Raw genomic sequence first — 22,051 nt, forward strand, 5'->3', positions numbered from 1 at the left:
GCTGCTAAGCTCTCCCAGTTGAGAGAATCACAATGAGTGACGGAGGTCCACTGAGGGTGTAGGGCAACTTGATTAGATGTCTCTTTTGAATTAAAAATTTTTTTCTCTTGGATTATCTACACTGATAAAATTAGCCATCAACTTCCTCTGTTTTGAGGAGCATACACCAATTGGCTTTTGCCCACACATTTTTATTCTTCAGTCCTTTATAAGGCCACCTCAATGAGCTATGGCATGAAACATTTGAGCATCAAGATTTCCTGGGAGGTCACTGTATTTGTTTGACTCTATCCCTTATCACTTTACCAACTAATGGAAGTAAAGCCTAAGGCAAGTGGCCTGGAGGCCTAGGAACCCAGTCCCCTCCTGTCTCTGATATTCATGGTGACCTCAATCTCAATCCATTTCCTCTCATGCCTTTCCTTGACCCACTTCCTTAACCTAGAGCCGAGATATATTTCCATCTAGAATCCTGAATCTCCAATGTTACCCCTCTCCCTGGGTTTTAGGACCTAGTCTGTGCCAGGACACCTTTCCTGATTTCTTTGTCAATCCAGAAACAGCTGTTGTGGTGGATGGTCTTCAGGACGATCTCCATCAGTGTCCTTCCCCCATATGTGCGTGCAGCTTCTCACATCAAGCGATGCTGTTTCATACCCATCTTCTTGAATGTAGCCGGTGGCGCTGCCATGAACATGGGTGCGTAATACCTGTTAGAGTCCCTGCTTTCAACTCTTGGGGGTATTACCCAGAGGTAAAATTGCTGGATCGTATGTTACTGACAGGTTGTTTCTATACGAAATTAAAAACAGTAATAATGTAGTCAATCATTTTAAATATAGTCCTTCCACAGGACTGAGAGGCTGCAGCAGGGGCTTGACTCTCATCAGCCAGTGAGGGTCCCTCTCCTGTCCAAGGAAGTCCCTGATCCCTTAGGGTGGAATATTAGACAGCTATTACCTACAATGTTTACATAGTCTTTAGTGACACAGGAAAATGCTTATTCTCCATAAAGTATAAAAAACAATAAAAACTGTGTGCATTTGGCCTGACTGGGACAGGAATCTCTCTTATGCCCACCTGTTTTTCAGGGAGGGTGTCCCACTCATTGGTCAGATTCCAGGCAGGTGATTCACTGCACCCTGCAGGTCAGGACATGAGTGTGACCCTGTTTCTTCTCTCTCTCTTTCTCTCTCTCTCTCTGTCTAAATGGGCTCTTGCTCCCTCTCCTCTTTTACATCCACAGTAGAAGCAGTAAGAGGTGCTCTTTCCTGGACTTACAGGTGATGGTCAAGAGGTGATAAGATTGGCAGTCTGGTTTGGGGGTGGGGTGGTAGAAACCCATTAGACTCCTACTTGAGGCCACCTGGCTTAGCTTATTTTATCAGAGTGCTTTGCTTTGGAGGCTGGAGCCTACATCACTGGGCAATCAAATCTCACATTTAGTTTTGCCTCACACTGTTTCCTATGTGTATGTCTCCCTGTGGATTTTGTGTATATGTCTTGTGTTTCTCGTGTATATGCCTCCCTGTGGCTCTCACTGGAAGGATGTCTCTGGCCTGGACTAAGATTCCAATGTGCCTGTACTCCTCAGCCATAATATCATCTTAGTGCCTTGGAAAAGCACCCCAAGCCCAGCCTTATTCCTTTATGCAAAAACATGTGTATTGAGCACTTACCATGTGACAGGTGCTGGGAATGCATCAGAGAACAAAGGTGAAAACTGCTAGCCTCATTTTAGGGGAGAGGGAAGACACTTGATGGCAAGATGAAAAGGTAAATTATATATTATGTTATAAGGTGAAAAACGCTAGTAGGTGTGATGAAAATAAAGCAGGGCAGCGGGACAGGGTTCAGTTTTAACTGGAGTGTCCAGGAATGGCATGACCCGGAAGATGACATTTCAGCAAAGATTCAAAAGAGGTGAGCCCAGGCCAAATGAGCTGTGGCTAAGAATCCCTGAGGACAGAAGGCAGGTTCTGTGCAAATGCTGGGAGCAGGACAGTGCCAGATGTCTGGGCCAGGAAGAGAATGGAGGGCCAGGCCAGGAAGGGCCTGCAGGTTTTTTTCAGGACTGTGGCCTTGACTCCCAGTGAGGTGGGACCCATTGGAAGTGAACCCGGTCTGAGGTCTGTTTGCAAAGGTGCCCCCTGGCTTGCAGAGTTGAAGAAATGATCTGGGGAGCAAGGTGAAGAGCAGAACAGTTCAGAGACCAGCAATTCCTGAGAGTCTACAGTGAGGTCATGAGGCATAGTTGACTCTAGATTAATTTTGAAAGTAAAGGCAACATGGTTTTTGATGCATTCGGTGTGGAGTGTGAGAGAAAAAGAGTTTTCAGCCTGTGCAATGGAAAATGGACTCATCCTTGAACTGAGATGGAAAGAATTGTGAAGGCGCAGGTTTAGAGGGCAATTCCCTCATACTTCATCCTAAATAACGTAATTGTTATTTACAGGGGTACTGTTTTGGAATTGGAATTGGGCTCTGCCTGTTAGTAATGGTATAAGCATGGTCAAATCATGTAACCTCTTGAGGCTCCGTTTCCTCACCCCTCACCGGTACAATGGGAATAATAGTAACTACCTTACAGGTTTGTTATGCAGACTGGCCGTCACTTGGTAAAGTACCTTGCATGGTGCCTAACACACAGGGCATGTTTGATTGATGTTAGCTGAATGAACACTTGAATAAAAGAATGAGTGAATGAGTGAAATGCCTATGGACATGATAATTAAGTAGGAAAGGGGAGAATGTGAAAATTAAGCAGGAAAGGCCAGAATTATGTACACTGTGTGTTCATTCATTCCTTTTTCTACTGTGCATTTAAAAACACAAGAAATTTGTAGGCAGCTGTGATTCCTACTTCGGCCAGCATTCTGCAAAAAGGTGCACTGCTTTGGTGGTAGATTTTAAAACCTGTAAGAAAATGGGAAAGCAGTTGGGGACTTTCTTGTCCTACCTTATTTGGCGATGAGCCAGGAAGACAAGGCAGCAATTGTTTTTTTATTTCTTAACCAATGTTCCAGACAGAGAAAGCAGGCTGTTGGATTAAAGTGTTTTACTCTTCTTCTCATTGGCATCCTGGGCAGTCTGCAGCTGGTCCAGTTTGTTACCAAATAATGAGATGGATTAAATTATCTACTGGAACATAACAGGTTACTTGCTTAAGGGACAGAGCCCTGTTTTTAGTTTTTTCTTCTATCCCACATAGCAGCAAACCTGAGCAGGTAGAGTAGGTGCTTAACGAATACACACATGGACTTTGGTTCATTTAGCAACCACATGTCAGGGAACAATGCCAAGCCTTGGAGTTATAACTCAGAATGTCACCCTCCAGGCGGTGGAGGTGTTAATGTTCTTTCCGATTGTAAACAGGTAATGGGCACCTGTTACGTGTCTGACCCTACAGGAGACCTGATTATGATGTCATCTCAAACCTTCACAGCAATCCAATGAAGTCTTATTACTAATCTATTTTTAGGATGAAGAGACAGAGGCTATGAGAATTAGATGATTTGCCCACAGTCCCACCATGGCTGTGAATCGAAGTCAGTATATGAACTTATGCCAGCCTGACAATTTTCATGATATCATGAAAAGAAAAGCCTCACGCCCCCTTGAATAAATATTTAATCACCAGCCTGATGAGTACAGTGGGACCAGGCTCAAATTCCTTAGTTCTCATCTAGCGAGTCTGGGTTTAGTTCAGTTCAATTGGCTTTCTTATTTAAGCAACTAGAGGGCACCAGGAGCTGTTCCATGCACTGTGCACACACGAGGAAGAGACTAAGCCCCATCTATGGCTGATGTCGTGTCTGGGTGAGTGGGAACCCTAGCGTCATGCTGAGTCCCGCAGGGGCTCTGCCAGCTCCGAGTGGATACAGAAGAGACAAAGGTGGCGATGGTTTACCAGGCTCCCTATTCCCATTTCCGCCAAAAATGTTGAGATGTTTTGATATTTTGGGTGAGAGGGAAATGGGTAGAAAAATGAAGAGACAGAGGGAAGAAAAGAAGAAAAGAACAATAAAAGGAAGGAAGGAAGAAGGAAGGAAGGAAGAAGGGAATGAAAGAAGGAAAGAAGGAAGGAAGCAAGGAGGAAGGGAAGGGAAGGAAAGAAGGAAGGAAGGGAGAGAGGGAGGGAGGGAGCAAGGAACAAAGGAGGGAAGGAAGGAGGGAAGGAAAGAAAGAACACAGGAAAGAAGGAAGGAAGAAGGGAAGGAAAGAAGGAACAAAGGAAAGAAGGAAGGGAGGGAGGGAAGAAGGAAGGAAGGAAGGAAGGAAGGAAGGAAGGAAGGAAGGAAGGAAGGAAGGAAGGAAGGAAGGAAGGAAGGAAGGAAGGAAAAATGTGAGTTACTTTTATCAGATAATTTCTGTTCAATTTAAAACAAAACCTTAGGTACAAAGAACAAAACCACCACGGTGAAAACTCAGAGAACAGTTAGAAAAGGAAGACTGTATCCAGGGATTTGAGACACATTCCAGAGATAACTAAAATTGTATTACGAGGACTCTGCCTGTTTTAAAGATTTCTTCGCAGCCATGTACCGTAGAGGGGAAAAAAATGGGATCAGATGCAGGATGGGAAAGCACTTTGTATTAGAAAAATAATGATGTTGATACTCTTCAACAGATCTTTAAGCAATTTGTTCCTTTGCTTAATTAATTGTAGATTGCAGAGAACTCATTCTGTGACAAGACTGTTCAATTGACATGAATACCTAATGAAATATAGATTATTTTATACAATTTCAGAAATGTCATCTACTAGATGTTGATTATATAGATATTAAAACAAGTGTGGATTATTTGGCCATATTTTTCTTTCCTTGAAATTTTATCCTCATGGTCTTCAATCAATTGTTTTGTTCTGTGTTTCTACCTGGTAACACAAAACTCCTTTTCAAAGTTAAATTATGCTGTGGAAGAAGAATGCAGTTTTCAAATATTATAACAAAACATATGTGAGCTAAATAAATATGTATGTATTTAGAATAAAAATAATTCCCAATTATTTTTGGGATAGTGAATGAAATCACCATCGTTTTTTGTCAATGATTCATAATGGAATCAGAATAAAGGAAAATATTCAGAGGGTGTCTATTTTAACAGATTTAATAAAATAAGCTCATAGACTGTTGGAGGTAGGAAGACCTTAGAAACAGCCTTATTCCATATTCCATCGTTTTGAAGATGAAGCAATTAAGCAAGAGAAGCCTGTGACAATGAGTCACAAGGTCTTAGGCCTCCAGTGAGGTAGGTGGAGGACTCACGACAAAGGGTTCTCCCTCTAGCCTGTCCCTTTCCTGAGCATCTGAGTTAAATGGGCCACCCACTGTTCTTCATTCGGAGTATTTATCACCACTTCTCATTTCCATCTTGATGTGTGAGATTATTTGTTTCATCTATGTCTTCCTTAGGGAGAAGCACTGGGAGGATTGCATGAAGCCACAGCCATTTCCCTGTTGCTCCTCAGGCCAGGCACATGGTGCTCAATGATTGTTGAAGAGATAATTGAATGAATGACTGAGACACATTCTGATCATAGTAGAGGCAGAGATGATAACCCGAATTTTCTGAATACCAGTTATGGGAAGAAGAAAAATAACAGCTTTTTGGCTCCACATAGATTTCACTTTTATTCAAATGGACGTGATTTTTTTTTTTTTTTTTTACATAATTGGTTTTCTAGATCTGACATATAACAAACTATTAAGTAATTTCACATTCTCTTTCACACTTGGAGCTGCAAAAGCTCTGAAACTTGATCCTTCTCATGAGTACAGGAAAGTATACCATGTATTTAAAGCCCTCCCCACCTCCACCACCTTAAAAATTCTCCAGATAATAGCTATAGGCATTTTTTTTCTAAATGCTAAAACTGATTATTCATAACTAGTTTCTCTTTTCTTTTGCATTTTAAACTACCACAGCTCAGAACAAATCGGCCCAGTATGAATTTGTTGGACATGAAATGCAGGCAGATGGCTTAAGTCACTTATATTAAAATGTATTTTTTGAACCTATTAATGGAAATACTTGCCACAAATTCAAGGCTACAACAGTGATGAGTCATTTGTTCATCTGTTCAGCTAACAGTTACTGAGAGCATCTGGGCTCTGGCCTCCAGGAAAGGACAGCCCAGTAAAGGCGATGGTTGAGTGAGCAGCAGGCGGCCATGCCATGAGGAAGCCCAAAGCTCTGGCAGCCCAGTGGAGGGGCACTGCCTCCAGGAAGGGCATGGCAACAAGATGAGGAACAAGTACAAGTGTGAGGGAGCCACAGGAGGGAGGAGGGGAGTGTGGTGTCTCTTGGGGGACAGGAAAAATGAACCTTTAGAAGGGAGAACAAGGGCAGAAAAATGTGGCTGTCCCAGACCCTGGAGTACAAGCATGAAGCAGACAAGCTATAAATGCGGCTATATTAGTCTGTTTTCACGCAGCTGATAAAGACATACCCGAGACTGGGTACTTAATAAAGAAAAAGAGGTTTAATGGACTCACAATTCCACGTGACTGGGGAGGACTCACAATCACAGTGGAAGGCGAAGGGAGAACAAAGGCACATCTTACATGGCAGCATGTGAAGAGAGAATGAGAGCCAAGAGAAAGGAGAAGATCATCAGATCTCATGAGACTTATTCATACCACGAGAACAGTATGAGGGAAACTGCCCTCATGATTCAATGATCTCCCACCGGGTGCCTCCCACAACATGTGGGAATTATAGGAGCTACAATTCAAGGTGAGATTTGGGTGGGGACACAGCCAAACCATATCAGTAACTCATAGTCCAGGGGCTAAGAGACAAGTCAGCAGACAATTACATTATAATAAGATGAAAGCTTTGTCTGGGGAATTTCAGGGAATTAGCCCATACCTAGGAGGGGCTCCATGGAGTGATGAGGAGAGGTCATGGTCATACATAGACCCTGCTCAAATGAGCAGTTACGTGAACTCAGGAAGTCTTACGATGGGCCTGGGAAGACAGGCTATGAATACATATAGGGGTAATTCTCAGAAGGAAAAGTTTCACCATTTAGTGCAATGCCTCATTGACTGAGAAGCTGAAAAAGCTTTGGGTTCAATTTCTTTATCTGTGAAACAGGAATGATAATATCCTTTGAAAGACGCTGGCCGGGCGCGGTGGCTCAAGCCTGTAATCCCAGCACTTTGGGAGGCCGAGACGGGCGGATCACGAGGTCAGGAGATCAAGACCATCCTGGCTAACACGGTGAAACTCCGTCTCTACTAAAAATACAAAAAACTAGCCGGGCGAGGTGGCGGGCGCCTGTAGTCCCAGCTACTCGGGAGGCTGAGGCAGGAGAATGGCGTAAACCCAGGAGGCAGAGCTTGCAGTGAGCTGAGATCTGGCCACTGCACTCCAGCCTGGGCGACAGAGTGAGACTCCACCTCAAAAAAAAAAAAAAAAAAAAAAAAAAAAAGACAGACGCTACACAAAAATCTTATTTCCAGTACTGTCCCAGACCCCAGCCCAACCCCAACATTCCTAATGTTTTGGCCTCTTGACATCTTCTCAGCTTTCTTCTCAGAAATGTGTCTTATTCTTGTTTCAGAAAACATGTCTTCTTCAGGAGAAGTACTGTTTTAGCTCAGAGGTTATTCAGGCATTACTTCCAGCTGTGAGGAATCAGTGCAATGCACTCGTGCTGGAATCACTGGAATTGTCTCTCCTCCTCTCCCTTGCCTCTCATGCAGTGTCATCAGGACTTGACAATTTACCAAGTCCCCAGACCTGTACAATGCACAGAGGGAGATAAAGGAAAAAGAATAAAAGAGGGAAAAAGGAAAAGGACAGAAGGGAAGGGAGGGAGGGAGGGAGGCAGGTGCAATTTCAGTCCCTTGAACAGGTAAATCTTTCATAAATTAATAAAAAGAGATCTAAGACTAAGAGTGGCTAAGGTCACTTTCAGATCACTTCAGATTTCTGTGGCCTGGAGCAATCCAGTACTTTTCTGAAAGAAGTGAAAACTAATCAAGAATAAGATTGAGCACAGTATGTGTAGGAGACTGAGCACATAGGAGAATGCCCTCTCCTGAAGGAGTCCATGCATGGGCCAGGGACACAGGAAACAGGCTAGGACACTCTGGGCAACCAACTCCTCAGGGATGCATGGGCAGCCCCATCACTGAACAAGTTAGCGCAGGCTCAGGTCTCAGAAAAGAACGGAATGGAGAAAAACAGAATCCTCTTTACTGAGATATTGTGAGAACATTCATGAAAAAGGCCTGGGTTAGAAGAAGTGGTCCACCCACTTGTTAGCTACTGTGATGATTCTGGATTTGACTGGTGAAGTGGGCAGGACCCAGGGTTTGGTGTTAGATCTGAATGGCTCTGAAGCCCCTTGACTTACTGGTTATGTGTGTGGTCTCAGGAGGCAATCGTTAATTTTGGAGAATGCTTAGCATAGAAGAGCAGATGGACAGATAGAGAGCACCCCATGATTTGTTAAATGCCTACTGTGTGAGAGACTTGGTGCTTGGTGACTTATGTGAGTTATTTTATTTAAAATCTTCTACATTGATAATGTTCTCTGTTATTGCTATCCCTCATTTTTATATAATGAACACTGTAGTTTTCATTTTGTAGATGAGGAAACTGAGCCTCAGAGAGGTGACATGACTGGCTGGAGGACACACAGTCAGAGAGCTGCAGAGGTGTTGGAACCAGAGCTGTCTGTCCCGGAGACCGACTTTGCTCTGCCACATCTCAGACTTGACCCTCGCCCTCTGCTGGCCATCATGGTCAATTCCTTCACATCTTAATGGTTCCCTCGTCAGAGGGCCTTTTCCTCAGCACTCCACCTAATTTTGAGATGTTCCCTGAATCATCTTTATCACTGCACTTGGTCTTTCCCTTTCAGAGAACTTATTACAATCAACAACTCTACATTCCTTTGTTACCATAATAAAAATATGAAACTAGTATTTATTAAAGATGGATATCATCCTATTATTCTAAGCACTTTTCTTGTATTATCTCCTTATATTTCACATCAGTCTTATGAAGCGAGCTCTTAGCAACTGAAATGTTAGTTTATTTCATTCCATAACAATGCTGTGAAGATGACACTGATATTTTCATTTTTAAGATAATGGACCTGGGACACAAGAGGCTAAGTAACTCCCTCAAGGCCATGAAGCTAGTAAGTAGTAGGTATGCCCCTCCACTAGATTCTATGCTTTTTGAGGGCAGGAACCCTGTTCCAAAGCCTGACATAGTAGCAGGCACATCACAGACAGTCAGTAAACACTGGAGTCAATACAGAGATGAGTACCAAGGGAAAAGAACACAAAAGTTACGATGCTAGCGATGAGATTTTTTCTAGTGCTCAGAAACAGTTGCTGTATCTCTGACTACACTGATTTATTACACTGATTTACTGAGCTTTGTAAGTGCCCAGGTACTGGCTTAGGTGCTGCAATCTGGGGAGCAGTGTAGGTGTGTGTACTTGTGTACATGTGCACATGTACTCATGTATGTGTATCTGTGTGTAAATGCATGCATGCATGCATGCATGTGCATGTATGATAGGCTGATAGGTTAAGGTTGTGGAATATATGTTGACTCTTAGGTCAAACATTTTGAAGTTCTGACAGAGGGACCAGAACTTGAAACTATATAAGCCTGTGCTGCCCCCCAGGAGAGAGACCAGCCAAGGAAGGCACTGTTTTCCTGGTGCAAAGAAGAGAGTTATGCGGCAGAAGGAAATGATGGAAATGGGTTAATAGCCAGAGTCAGAGGAATATTAAATTTTAATGCTATGAGCAGAAGGGAGCCATTCCAGGCTATGGAGCATCCATTCAATTCATTTATGATACATTCCCCCAAACCCAAAGATCTATGTGGCTAGAGTAATATTAGAAGAAATTGTCAAAGTAGGCAGGACCAAATCGCACAGGGCCTTCCTGGCTCAATAAAGAGTTTGGTCTTCATCTAAACCAACAGCACTGGAGTTTAGTGAGGATGAAATAACCAGACTTGCATTTTTAAAGATCAGTCTTGGTACAGTGTAGATAACAGACAAGAGGGAGGCCAGAGGGCATGAGACCAGTGAGAGGACTGTGGAGAAGAGAGAGTAGGGAGAGAGAAGTGCAATGAATTCCAAAATATTTAGAAGGAAAAGCAACAGGAAATGTTGACAGTCACCTTGGGGGTGAAGGGGAGGGAGTGGTATTCAGGTTTCTGGAATAATGGAGAGGCCATTCATTGAGATAGAGAACATTGAAAGAGAATAAGAGTTGGAGACTACGGGAAGAAGAATAACAGCTATTTGTAAGAGGATGGATAACTATTTTATGAAAGGTAGAGATACAAAAGCAAAAACAAGACCACAGTAATCCTTTAATCAGGGATTTTTTTTTGTTCTAAGGGGTCTACGGCTAAATGGAGGGGCTTGTTATAAGAGCAAACTTGACATCTTGGATAAACTATTCAATGACTGACCATGACAGCTCTCCCCACACAGCCTCAGGTTCTCGGCTAATTTTAAAAGTCTGTCTAGAAGCAAATTTTCCAGAATTAGGTGTATCTCTGTGGCCTTTGCTTGAAGTAAATTGTTCTCATGTCATTAAAACTTAACAGCTTCTTCAATAGAAGTGGCATTATTTCTTCAGAACATAACGTTTTATTCCTCCCTATGTTTTAGAAAATCTAGAAAATAAATCAGTGCAAGAGCAATTTCTGGAGATTTTTTTCTTTATCTACTTTATACAGTCTGTTTGATTTGATGAGAAGCTTAATTTTATTCAAGGGGATATGAGCTTACAGGCAATCCCAATATTTTTGTAAAGTCGATATTCACCATTGAGGAAACTGAGGCTTAGAAAAGTTGTCACTTGCTAAAGGTTATCACATGACTTGGCATTGAAAAGCTGAGCTCCAAAGTCTGCATTTCCTGGTATGCCTCCGAGGAAGCGGCCCTTTTGTTCAAAGTAGAACAGTAGAGACTTCTTTCTGATTAGCACAGGAAGGAAACACTGCCGCACATTGCTTGGTTAGGAAAACAAACAAACCCTGACGCATGTTTGGCTTCGAACTTGTTGGTGCTTGACTAACTGATGCCTTCTGTGAAATTCAGTCTCCAAAATTAGATGTTTTTTAGACTTTCTCCATATTCATAGACGTTCAAAGATGAAAGGTAGAAGGAAACCACTCCCATTTACTAAGTAACTGCTATATGCCTATAGGAATATTTGACATAGGAATTATTATCCCCATTTTATAGATGAGAAAATAGAGGCCCAAAGAAATGTGGAATAACTTGACCAAGTCATACAAACAAGCCAGTAAAGAGGGAGCAAGAATTTCATTCCAGTTGGCTAATTCTATTATCCTTTGATCAGGAAATATTGGCAAGGTTTTGTTTTGTCTATGAGAGTTTTAAAAAATCAAATTATTCTCAGGCTATAGAATGCTAACAGTGGATTTGAGTGACTCGTATCAATGTATGGCCTCTTGATTTTGCTGACTTAAGCATTTTCTATCTTTATCCTGGACAGACAAGCACAGTTTTTGTTTGATCTCAGCACCCAAGAAAGGACAGTACTCAGACCAGTACTGAACACTAGGGAAATCAATTGGACAAAATTTGTTTACTGAACTGAGATTTCTCTATTCATGTAATAAATCTTTGTACAGCATTTACTATATGGCTTGTCCTGTTTCGAGCACTTTCAAACATACTAAATTCATCTTCACTGAGGATGAGGTAGGTGCCATTGTAATCCTCTTTGTACAGGTGAGGAAACTGAGGCACTGAGATATTAGGTAACTAGCTCAAAATCACACCGCTAGAGTGAAGCTGGCTCCTTAGTTAGGATCTTAACTGCTATGCTGGCAGCCCTATACTTGGATGAAACCCAGTTATTTCTTGGGCAGAGGCGTCGGTGCTGCAGCTTTTGTGCTTTCCTTCATCTGAGGACTGTGCGCCACCATCCATGGGCCCTACTGTATCCTTTGTTCCTGCTCCGATGCCCCAAACACTTGCTTGTATTGGATCTAACAGGGCAAAGGAAGAAGTTCTCTCAGAGTTCAACAGGGCGCTGTCCATGTGCTCGGTGCTGATCAGGCCTCACATTTCCCTTAAAGGAAAGAGGAAGGGAGTTCAACAGGTATTGAGCACACACTGCGTGCAGCTCGGTGCTTTACATATAACTGGGGACATTGAGTGTTGGCCAGTGCCACACACTGTCCCAATTACTTGTCATGTCATTGAACACTTAATTCTCACAGTGTTACATGGTGAGGACAATTTCTCTTTGTTTTGTGGATAAGGAAACTGAGATACAAAAGATTAAGTAATTAGCCCAAGGACACAGAGCCTAAAAATGGCAGAGCTGGGATTTGAACCCACAAATGCTACCTTGAGAACATGAGCTCCTAGCCATTATGCCTACAGCTTCCACAGGGTTTCAGAGGCATAGAAAACACATCACTTTAATGTTCACAACTACCTAGCGAGGTGACCACTTTTCCTCCTGTAATACTGATTGGAGAGCTTGGTTCAGAGTGGCCTGTTAACTTGTCTTAGCTCACATGATGAGTTAATGAGAGAGGCATGGAGTGAAATTCTGGGACAGCCCAGAACCTGTGATCTGTCTGTGGCACCAGGATGCCTCTCTGTCTCTGGCTTCTCAACCAGAAGCCACGTGTATGCATAACCTGAAAGAGGATATCAAACACTGCAGGGAGAAAACATAATTAACCAGAGTAGAAATCCAGTAAGCCAGTGCCAGATATTTAAGGTAAAATTATTTACTACAGCACATTGCAAAGGGGTTTGGTCTTCTTTGCCTCCTCTAGATCTACTCTCCACCTTTTTCAACTTCAGTCTCTACCCTGAGAGGTTTACTTTTAAGAATAGATCAGTTGGGCTCCCCAATCCCTGACTTCAGTTCCAACTCAGCCAGTGGGAGGCATTCGCAGGAGATCAGAGGGTGGAAGAGTGAGGTCAGGGTGTTTAGTGCCTTGGCTCCTTCCTGGATCTGCCCCTGTTCAACAGGGCTAGTGTCTTCCATATTCAGCTACAATTCCTGCTGGAGGCCTGCTCCCACCTCCACAGCTCTCTCAGGTTCTGACATCTGCTCTTTCCTGGCCTCTTCAGGCACAGGATGAGAAGGTCTCCCACTGGCGGCCTAGATGGCCAAACTCTTTCCTTTGTATCTCTTTGCCCTACCCACACCTTATAAATAGCTGTTTATGAAACTTTCTTTAATGACTCCTTTTGAGTGCACCATGTCCTTCCTGCCAAGATTCTGACCAATATATGAAATAATAGGATACAGGAAAGAAAACACAAAACTCACTGTAGCATGATAAGAAAAAACCCAGAGGCCAGGCACAGTGGCTCACATCTGTAATCCCAGCACTTTGGGAGGCCGAGGCAGGCAGATCACGAGGTGAAGAGATTGAGACCATCCTGGCCAACATGGTGAAATCCCGTCTCTACTAAAAACACAAAAATTAGCTCGGTGTGGTGGCAGGTGCCTGTAGTCCCAGCAACTGGGGAGGCTGGGGCAGGAGAATCGCTTGAACCCAGGAGGTGGAGGTTGCAGTGAGCCGAGATCACGCCACTGCACTCCAGCCTGGTGACTGGGTGAGATGCTGTCTCAAAAAAAAAAAAAGAAAAAAAAAGAAAACCCTCAGAAAAGTTTTTTTGGAAACTATGTGCTGGGGGAAACTAAGCATTTTGCGTGCATTCGTTCATCTTACCCTCACAACTGGCCTATGAAATGGTCATAATATTGATCCCGCTGTGAGGCTTAGGTTTTCAGTAACTCTCCAAAAGGAAACAAGACCATATCTAGGTGATACTGAGGTTCACGGTGCATCTGTTCCTGCTCAACAATGAGCAGAGGCATAGTGGGGAGACGAGAGCACAGGAAGTCAGCATCGCAAGACAGACCTCCAAGCTACAGCTGAGCGCATGGAAACATCTTTGGTGTCTGTAAGAAAGGAAGGGCCACAACAGGGGGCGCACACCTGCCTTCCATCTAGTCTCCCTCCTGGTTGCTTACAGCTAGTCCCCATCCAGCACTAACTTGAGCCACAGCTTCTCCCTCAGCGCCACAAAGGAGGGACTTCCTGCTCACGCCACACCTTGTTCTGCCTAGAAGACTCTACTTCTTCCTAGTATCCAGAGTCCACTCAGAAAGGCAGTCCAGTCTTCCTGCCCTCCCTTTCCTGTCTGTTCTGATTCCCTGGATCATACCTGGCTGAATTGTAAGATGCGATGCAGGAAAGGGAGTTTTGTTTCCTTCAACCAGCAAAAAATGCACAACCCTACTGTTTTATTTCTTTAGAGATTGTTTGTGAGTGCCTCCTCCAGATCATCTGAGAGTTTGATAGTAGTTGTGTAGTAATAGAGCCAGGAGTTGAAGTGGTCATGATAATTGCAGATGCCACCTCCGATAGAGGCTGTCAGTTGCTTCCTAAACATCAATTATCCTCTATTCCTTACTGAGGAACGCTGCTTTTGTTGGAGGATGTGATGTGCCCAGGGAAAACACTATAGTTACCAGTTCTGCCCCTTGCAAATAAGGGTGTTCATGTGTGATATAGTTTGGTTAATGATACTTAAGCAAAAGCCATTTGATGAGGCTTCCAACAAAGCGTCCTATCAGCTGCACAGACTCAACAGGTGCTGAGAATTTTCCCTTTAGCTCTTTCCCTTTTCCTTACTCCTGCCTGGAATCAGGTCATGATGCCCAGGGTGGAATGAACACAGCCCATTTTGGCCCCCTAAGGTTGATGAAGCAGAAAGATTGCAGGGGCATGGCACACTTAGGACATCTTGTAGCTGCTGCCCCAGGCCTGGGCAGCCTACTCTGGGACTTCATGGGGAGGAAGCTAAGACAAGGGTGAGCCTACTTGGTTAAGTACTTACAGCTGGGGTTTCTAATCCACCTCCCAGAATATCTTCTGACTCTGTACTGCCCAATCCCACAGCCACCAGCCACATGTGGCTAATGAGCATTTGGATTGGGGCTGTCACTAGTGAATAACTGGTTTTCATGTTATTTTAATTAATTAAAGTTAAATTTTAAAATGGAAGCAGTGGAAGAATTTTTTTTTCACACAATTTTATAGTTTGGATAAAATTTAGGTGTTGAAAATGTTACACTGGATTGACGTACTGTAGGTGCAAACTACACATCAGATTTCAAAGACTTAATCAATATAAGTAAGAATGTAAAATATCATTAATATTTTAAAATTATTGATCACATATTGAAACAGCATTCTGGATATATTGGATTAAATAACCTTATTGAAACTAACTTCATCTGTTTCTTTTCACATTGCCAACTGGCTTCTAGAAAATTTAAATTTACACGTGTGGCCCACATTATTTTTGGACAGTGCTGCTCTACTGATGCTGCACCCGTTCCGTGCCCCTGGAGTGTCAGGCTCTGTGATGAACACTTTAAACACGTTCAGCTCATGGAGGTCCTAAAGTAACTGTTTGCACGGGAGGGGGTAATATTGCCTTCATTTCGCAAGTGCAGAAAGAGAGGCCCAAAGAGGCTGCCTTGCCCCAAAGCTCCCAGATCATTAGGGGCAGGCCCACGGCAGTGTCAGACTCCTTAACTTGTGGGCTCAACCGCACAAGGGTAACTTACTCTTGAACTGTGCCCAGATCATGATAATTTCTATATCTAAGTTGCTGCTGCTTGCAGACCAACAAGTATGGCTACAAAGACTGAGAGAGAATTTGCTCTCAGGATAAGACTTGCCAGAGGAAGCTGGAGCGTTCCACATGCCAGCTGTCATCAGAGGCATGATAAAGTCGATCGAGGTTGCCCAGGTATAACCAGTAACCCCCATCTCTCCAGTAACAACAAGCAATAGATTTTGAGGCATTCTGTGTCACCTTGGTATAAATCCAGACATGGTGGTGGATGAGGGCTGATATTAGTGGGAAGGCTAGTGCTACACTAGAGAGATGACAAAGAATGAAATTCACGGACCTATTCAGCAAGTCTGCAGTTGAGTCACCAACAAAAGTCAACTTTAATTTTGAGAAAAAATGTTTCTCTTGTAATTCAATGATCTAACTTAAGTCCACAATCTCAGCTTTATGTCCATTCTTTTTCCACAGCCCATTTGTAAGTTTGTTTCTTCCTTTAAAAACAGAAGCCCAAGCTGGCATTTTTATATGAGACCTGGATGTCTTCACATTTGCAGTGGACACTAAACACTTTATCACCCCCTTGGTAGCTGTTTGGACACGAAGGCTAACTTGCCACTGACAGAAATATTTCGTTTCTGATTATTTTGCCAAACTGAGGTATGTGCGGTTTTGCTGTAAAACATTCTACTAATGTGGACAGAATTGTTTTGTGTGTATCTCTATGCATCTTGGCAAGAAATAGTGGGTTAGGAGATGGACACAGATATTTTTACTACTGTGGCAATAATGTTTTACATTTCGACAGCGCTTTCCAAATCACAGCATCTTCCAAAGCACTAGAGGTGGTGATAACTTGATGCATTGTTGAAATACAGCAAGTACTTTGGCACTCCAGCATCACATATAACCTTTTAGACCAGGAAGCAAAGGATGGAGGGTTTCTGCTGCATTGAGAAAAATAATAAAACACATTTCTGTGATGGTTATGTCCAAGAGCTTAGAGCACTTTTCAGGGTTTTCTCTGCAAATCTTTATTGTTCTCATCAGATCTCAATAAAATAGGAAAGAACAACTGCTATTAGCTACCCTTTGCAAGCTCAGAAATAGGGACAGAGAAAGCTTTGGATTCTGAAAAGATTACTTAGTCAGGCAGTGATGGGGTCAGATATGGACCCTGTCACCACCTCCTGTATACAGGATGGCCAGCTAACCCTGGACACACCAATTCGTGTTATTTTCCATTATTACTTTTTGTAGTTATATTTGAAACAGAGAAAGACTTCACATTGAGAAACATCCCTCCTTTAAGCTTGTCTTATTGTTTTCTCTCTGTCCTCCTATACATCTTTCTTTAATCTTCCGTTTGTTCTCTTGCTTTCTTTTTCTCCATCACACTTTTCTTTCTCCCCCACCTTTTCTTTGTCTTTTTCCTTTTTCACTGTCTTCCACATAAGATCATCTTTCACCATCCTCCTTCCTAGGATGGAGTTGCAGTCCTATCTGGGGTTTCCTTCTCAAACCCAAGCGGTTATCAACCCCAACGCAAACTTTGTAGGGCATGTGTTTCCACATGTGGCCACTAGGGGGTGTGTGCACAATATCTGTGTGTGTGGTTTATTTTTATTTAAAAAAAAATTTTTTTTAAGCTGCAGAAAGATAGCCAGGATGGCTCGATTCTCTTGTCAAAGAAGAGAGTTGGCGAGAGAAACTGAAGTTTCCATCCACCAAATACTGAGAGGAGGGTATAGATTTGCAGGGCAGATGGATATAGACAGAAAAACAGGTGTCTTCAGGTATGTGAGTGACTGGGATTGAAGGTCTGATTCTACCCATTCTCACACTGGGTGGAGTGTGTGTGTGTGTGTGTGTGTGTGTATACGCATGCAAGCATGTGTCCAATTCTCCACTTACTACCTCTGGGTCACTTAAACCTTCTGAGTAACAGTTTCCTCATCTCTAAAAAGTGGTGGCTTGTGACTACCTGAATGCAGGAGGATTTTGGAGCTTGTTTGAGTAAAATACAAGAGAGCCACTCACAGACCAACTAGTCCTTGGTGAAGGCACTCCAGATCCACACTGGGCTTTGAACTGTGTGAAGCCTCCAAACTTTGAAGAGTTGCTTTGTGTCCTCCCCAACTTGTGTCAAGGCTTTTCAGCCACAGTTACAAGGTTTGAAAAAGTATTTCCTGCTCTAACTGACTGGAGTCAGGGTTCAGAGTGAACACTCTTGGTGTCTTTCTCCCTGATACATAAAGGACTGATTTCTAGGTAAGGATGTGCCATCTTTTGGTGCCTGTCTTACATGACAAATGCACTGGCCTCAGATGGCTGGGTAGCAGTGCTGTTCTGGGACTGCGTTTTAGGAGACACAGATCCAGAATGAATGCTGAGTGCTTGCTGTGAACTGACCTCTGGACCAGGCACTGGGGCTCGGCAGCTGAGCAGGCTCTGGGGACAGTGTGAAGGCAAAGGGGTCCACAGATGACCAGGACCAGATGTGTCAAGTGTGAACAGGAGCACAAACAATGCTACTGGAGCGGAGAGGATGGAGAATGGAAAAGCTTTAAAATGCATGTGGTGCCTATGTGAGCTTAATCCTTCAGTTTCAACCTCAAAATGATCTTGTGAGGAGGACAGTAAGCAGGGCAGCTGGGGCCAGGCTGAGGTCTCTCCGGCCTTTGGCGCTGTTGGATTAGGACTTCACAGTACGGCATTGCAGAGGTTTGGAGTAACTGGGACAGGATTCACCTTTCTTAAACAAAAGGAAGAGGAAGCTTGTAGTGTGAGCAGCTGTCCTGTGCAAATATGAAAACTTCCTCATAGACACACTCCCTACATTTTTTGTCACCTCTGATGACATTGAGTTGCTGCAGCTGTCTGACTTGTTACAGTTAGTGTCATAAAGGCCAGGGACTTGTCTGTCTCTCCCCAGGAGTCAGTAAGTGGGGGAAGAGGAGGCAGGTGTGGATTCTGGCGGACAGTGCCATGGTGGTGGGCTGGGGCCACAGGGACTTGCTGTGTTTTCTGAGATGGCCCAGTGTCACTGGGTGGGGTGGGTTTGGGAAGTACCCTTTTGTCTCTGGGGCTGACAGGCTAGTCCCAGACCTGGACGTGAGAACAAAGAGCAGCCACAGTTTCTCATTGCAGTGCGGGGCTTCCAGTCCAGACCTGAGCGTCTGGTCAGTCTAACTACAGACTCTGCAGATGGAGTATGCAGCCCCAGTGCCCTGGCCTTAAGGGCCTTTGGAGAAGTCTGTTCTGTCCATGGCTATGTCCCCGGTACCCAGAGCAGTCTCTGCCTATAGTATGTGTTCAGTGAGTACTGGTGTATTCTAGAGAGATCTCCTACGGCCCGGAAGCCGAAAGACCTGAGTGAGTACCACCTGCAGCTGCTTGTGGGAAAATCACCACCTTTCCCAAGACCTGATTTCTCCTTTTCAAAAGGGTCAGAGGGTTAGTGCCTGCAGGGCGGTGATCTCATGAAGATCAGCAGAGTGTGCAGCACGGTGTGGAGGTGCCCCACAGCCAACGGCTCAGCCAGGTTGGTGGGTGGGGACAATTTCCTGAGCATCTCACAGAGACATTCATCTCCCTCCTCCCTGGAGGACCCCGCATGGGCACTCACAGCGCTTGGCACCTGCCCTCTTGGAAGCTTCTCGGAGAAGGAGGGTCTGGAGCAGAAGATTCAGTGCCCTTGCTGTCAGTTTCCCAGTGCATAGCCCTCCTCCACAGCTGCTGGCGGACTGACTCTGCCAGCTCAGATCAGGGAGGGATGAAGAGCCAGTCGGGAGTGTCCCAGATTGCTACCTGGGAAGGCAGAACCAGGAAGGGAGAGAAAGAAGGGTCAGAGAGTCAGGTGGGCCTGGGATCCCTGCTGACAGCTGTGGAGCCTTAAGCAAGGTGGTATTAAACTGCCCCGGGCCTCAGTTTCCTTCTTTGTAAATGGTGATAAAGAGAATTTTCCTTATAGGGTGTTGAAAGAACCATAGTGAATCCGAAGTCGTAAACACAGGGCTGGCACTTAATAAAAACAGTGACTCCTCAAGGTCTGGACTGTCACCGGGGCAGATGGTCTGAATGGAAGATGCAGAGTGAGAAGAGCTGTTGAGAAGAGAGAGTCTAAGTGTTCCGATGAAGCTGCTGGACATCCAGGCCCCATTCTCCTCTTCTACCCTCATCCCAGACATTCTCTGTCCCCTTTTGCCCCTTTACAAGCAGCTGTCAGGGAACCCTACCATAGAATGTAAGTCCTGTGACACATGAATATAAGCCAGAGGTGTATGCTTCCCTTCAGTTGTAAAAGGAAAAGACATTGTCCTATGAGTCCCTCCTGTTGCCCGGCAGGACTACTGGCATAACCCTGGTTTTGGGGGTGTGGACTGGGAAGCTCAGGTTCCAAGTTAATTAACCAAGCGGCATAGTGAGGCAGGTAGCAGCCAGGATGCAGCCATCCACACTCCTGCCCTTCTGGGTGAGGGTGGTTTGGGAAGTGCCCTTTTTGTCTCTGGGGCTGAGAGGCCAGTCACAGACCTGGAATTGAGAAGAGCAGCCACAAGCAGCCTATAAGTATGACTCTGGGACCAGGTCAGAGACAGAGGTGCGACAGTCACAGGTCATTCACTCAGTTGGCCGAGCTGGGGCAAAGCACCATGTCCAGCAGCGAGGAGTCCACAGATGGGTGTTTGCCCAGCGTCCCTGGAGTTACAGTTGAAGCGAAGGCGAGGGAGGCTCAGAAGGCCCAGAGGATAGCCCTGCAGCAGGGAAAAACCCAAAGCAAAGATCAGCTCAGCATTTCTGATACACGGGATGCTGTTTTGGGTATTTCATTATGAGTTAACATATTTATTCTCACGAACTTCTTATGAAATAGGTTCTGTTGTCATCTCCACTTGACAGATGAGGACCCTGAGGTGAAGAAACTTGCCCAAGGTCACAGCTAGTGAGCAGCACAGCCATGATTCCAAATCCAGGCTGTTTAATCCCAGAGGCCTTGCTTTTAACTGTGTCATTTTTCTGCTTCTTGCAAGTTGAGACTAAAGAGAGACATGAGGAAGACTCTTACTGGGGACTCTGAAAAGGCACCTTACCCGGGGAGGGGAGGAGTGGGGCCTTGAGAGTGAGGGCAATTGAGTACTGGGGCTGGGACTTAGAGCTTCCAAGATTTCTACCACCTCCCACTCCCTTCAAGGTTTGTAAAGCCGCCTCCATTTGCACTGGGAGGGCGGGGGCTGCCTGGGGGAGTGTGGGGATTGTCCTCAGGCCATTGGCTGAGAGTGGCATGCCACTGACTTACTCCTCCAAGAGACATTTCCAGTACCCTCCATCCCTGCCCCCTGTATGACACGCTGGGGACGTTCCCCCTCAAAAACAAAACTCAAGCTCTATCCCTGATGTTCATGGTCTACTGAAAACAGAATTACAGCTGACTGTGAATGACCTCTGACCGAACTGGGGGGACACAGAGAAGTGACTTGCTTTGCCAGGGAGGTCCTGATAGGCTGTCCAGGGAAGGTGACATTGAGGCTGGGACTTGAGCTGGGTGTTTGAAGGCAGGAAAAACGTCAGGGCAAGGACTGAAGTCCTTGGCCTTCCTGGGGGACGTTTATTCCACATGCCTCGGGAAATATGAAATGGCCTGGGAGCGCATTTGCTGGGGGTTGGGGGTGGGCGGAAGGGGACAGAGGGCATTGCCACCGACAGGCGGGGCGTCCCAGGGCCTCTCCCCGGGAGCGGATGAGCTCAGACGCGGCTCACTCAGCTGTGTCCAGGCACAGCCGGTTTATGACCTAAGAGAATGACAACCCAGGAGCAAGTCGGGATGACAAAGACGTCCAGAAGGACACGCGCTTTTATGTAACAGACCTCTGAGCTGGCGGATCGCAGGAGGTTGGCGCTCTGAGCTCAGGCGAGGAGAAAGTACGGCGCCCCTGCCTTACTCTCTTGTAAATACGAGGGGACAGCAACGCGACATAACTTAAAGAAGTCCACGGAGCTTTAGAGAGCAGGACGGTCCCGCTGCTTTTCCTCAGAGCGCGGCTGGGGCGAACTGGGGCGCCCTTTCCAGCTCCAGCTCGACCCTTGTCCCCTCTTCCCAGGATCACTCGCTGGGTGACCTTGGGCTAGCCACTTGACCTCTCTGAGCCCCAGTTTCCCAGTCCGTGCATCTGGAAGGCTGTAAGAGGGTCGTGGGGCTCCCCACTCGACCCTCAGGGCCAAAGGTGGGCGCCAGGCGCGCGGGAGAGGCCCCTGAAGCACCCCTTCTCGCAGATGCCCGGTTAGTCCCGACGGGCGCGCAGCCGAGAGCGGCCCCAGGAGGCGGCGCGCGGTGGGGCGGTGGGCGCCAGTGCGCAGGCGCGGGGCGGCGGGGCGGGGCGGGGCGGCGGGCGTGGGGCGGGGCAG

This window comes from Theropithecus gelada, chromosome 8 (genome assembly GCF_003255815.1).
Source record: "Theropithecus gelada isolate Dixy chromosome 8, Tgel_1.0, whole genome shotgun sequence".
In the NCBI taxonomy this organism is placed as follows: domain Eukaryota; kingdom Metazoa; phylum Chordata; class Mammalia; order Primates; family Cercopithecidae; genus Theropithecus; species Theropithecus gelada.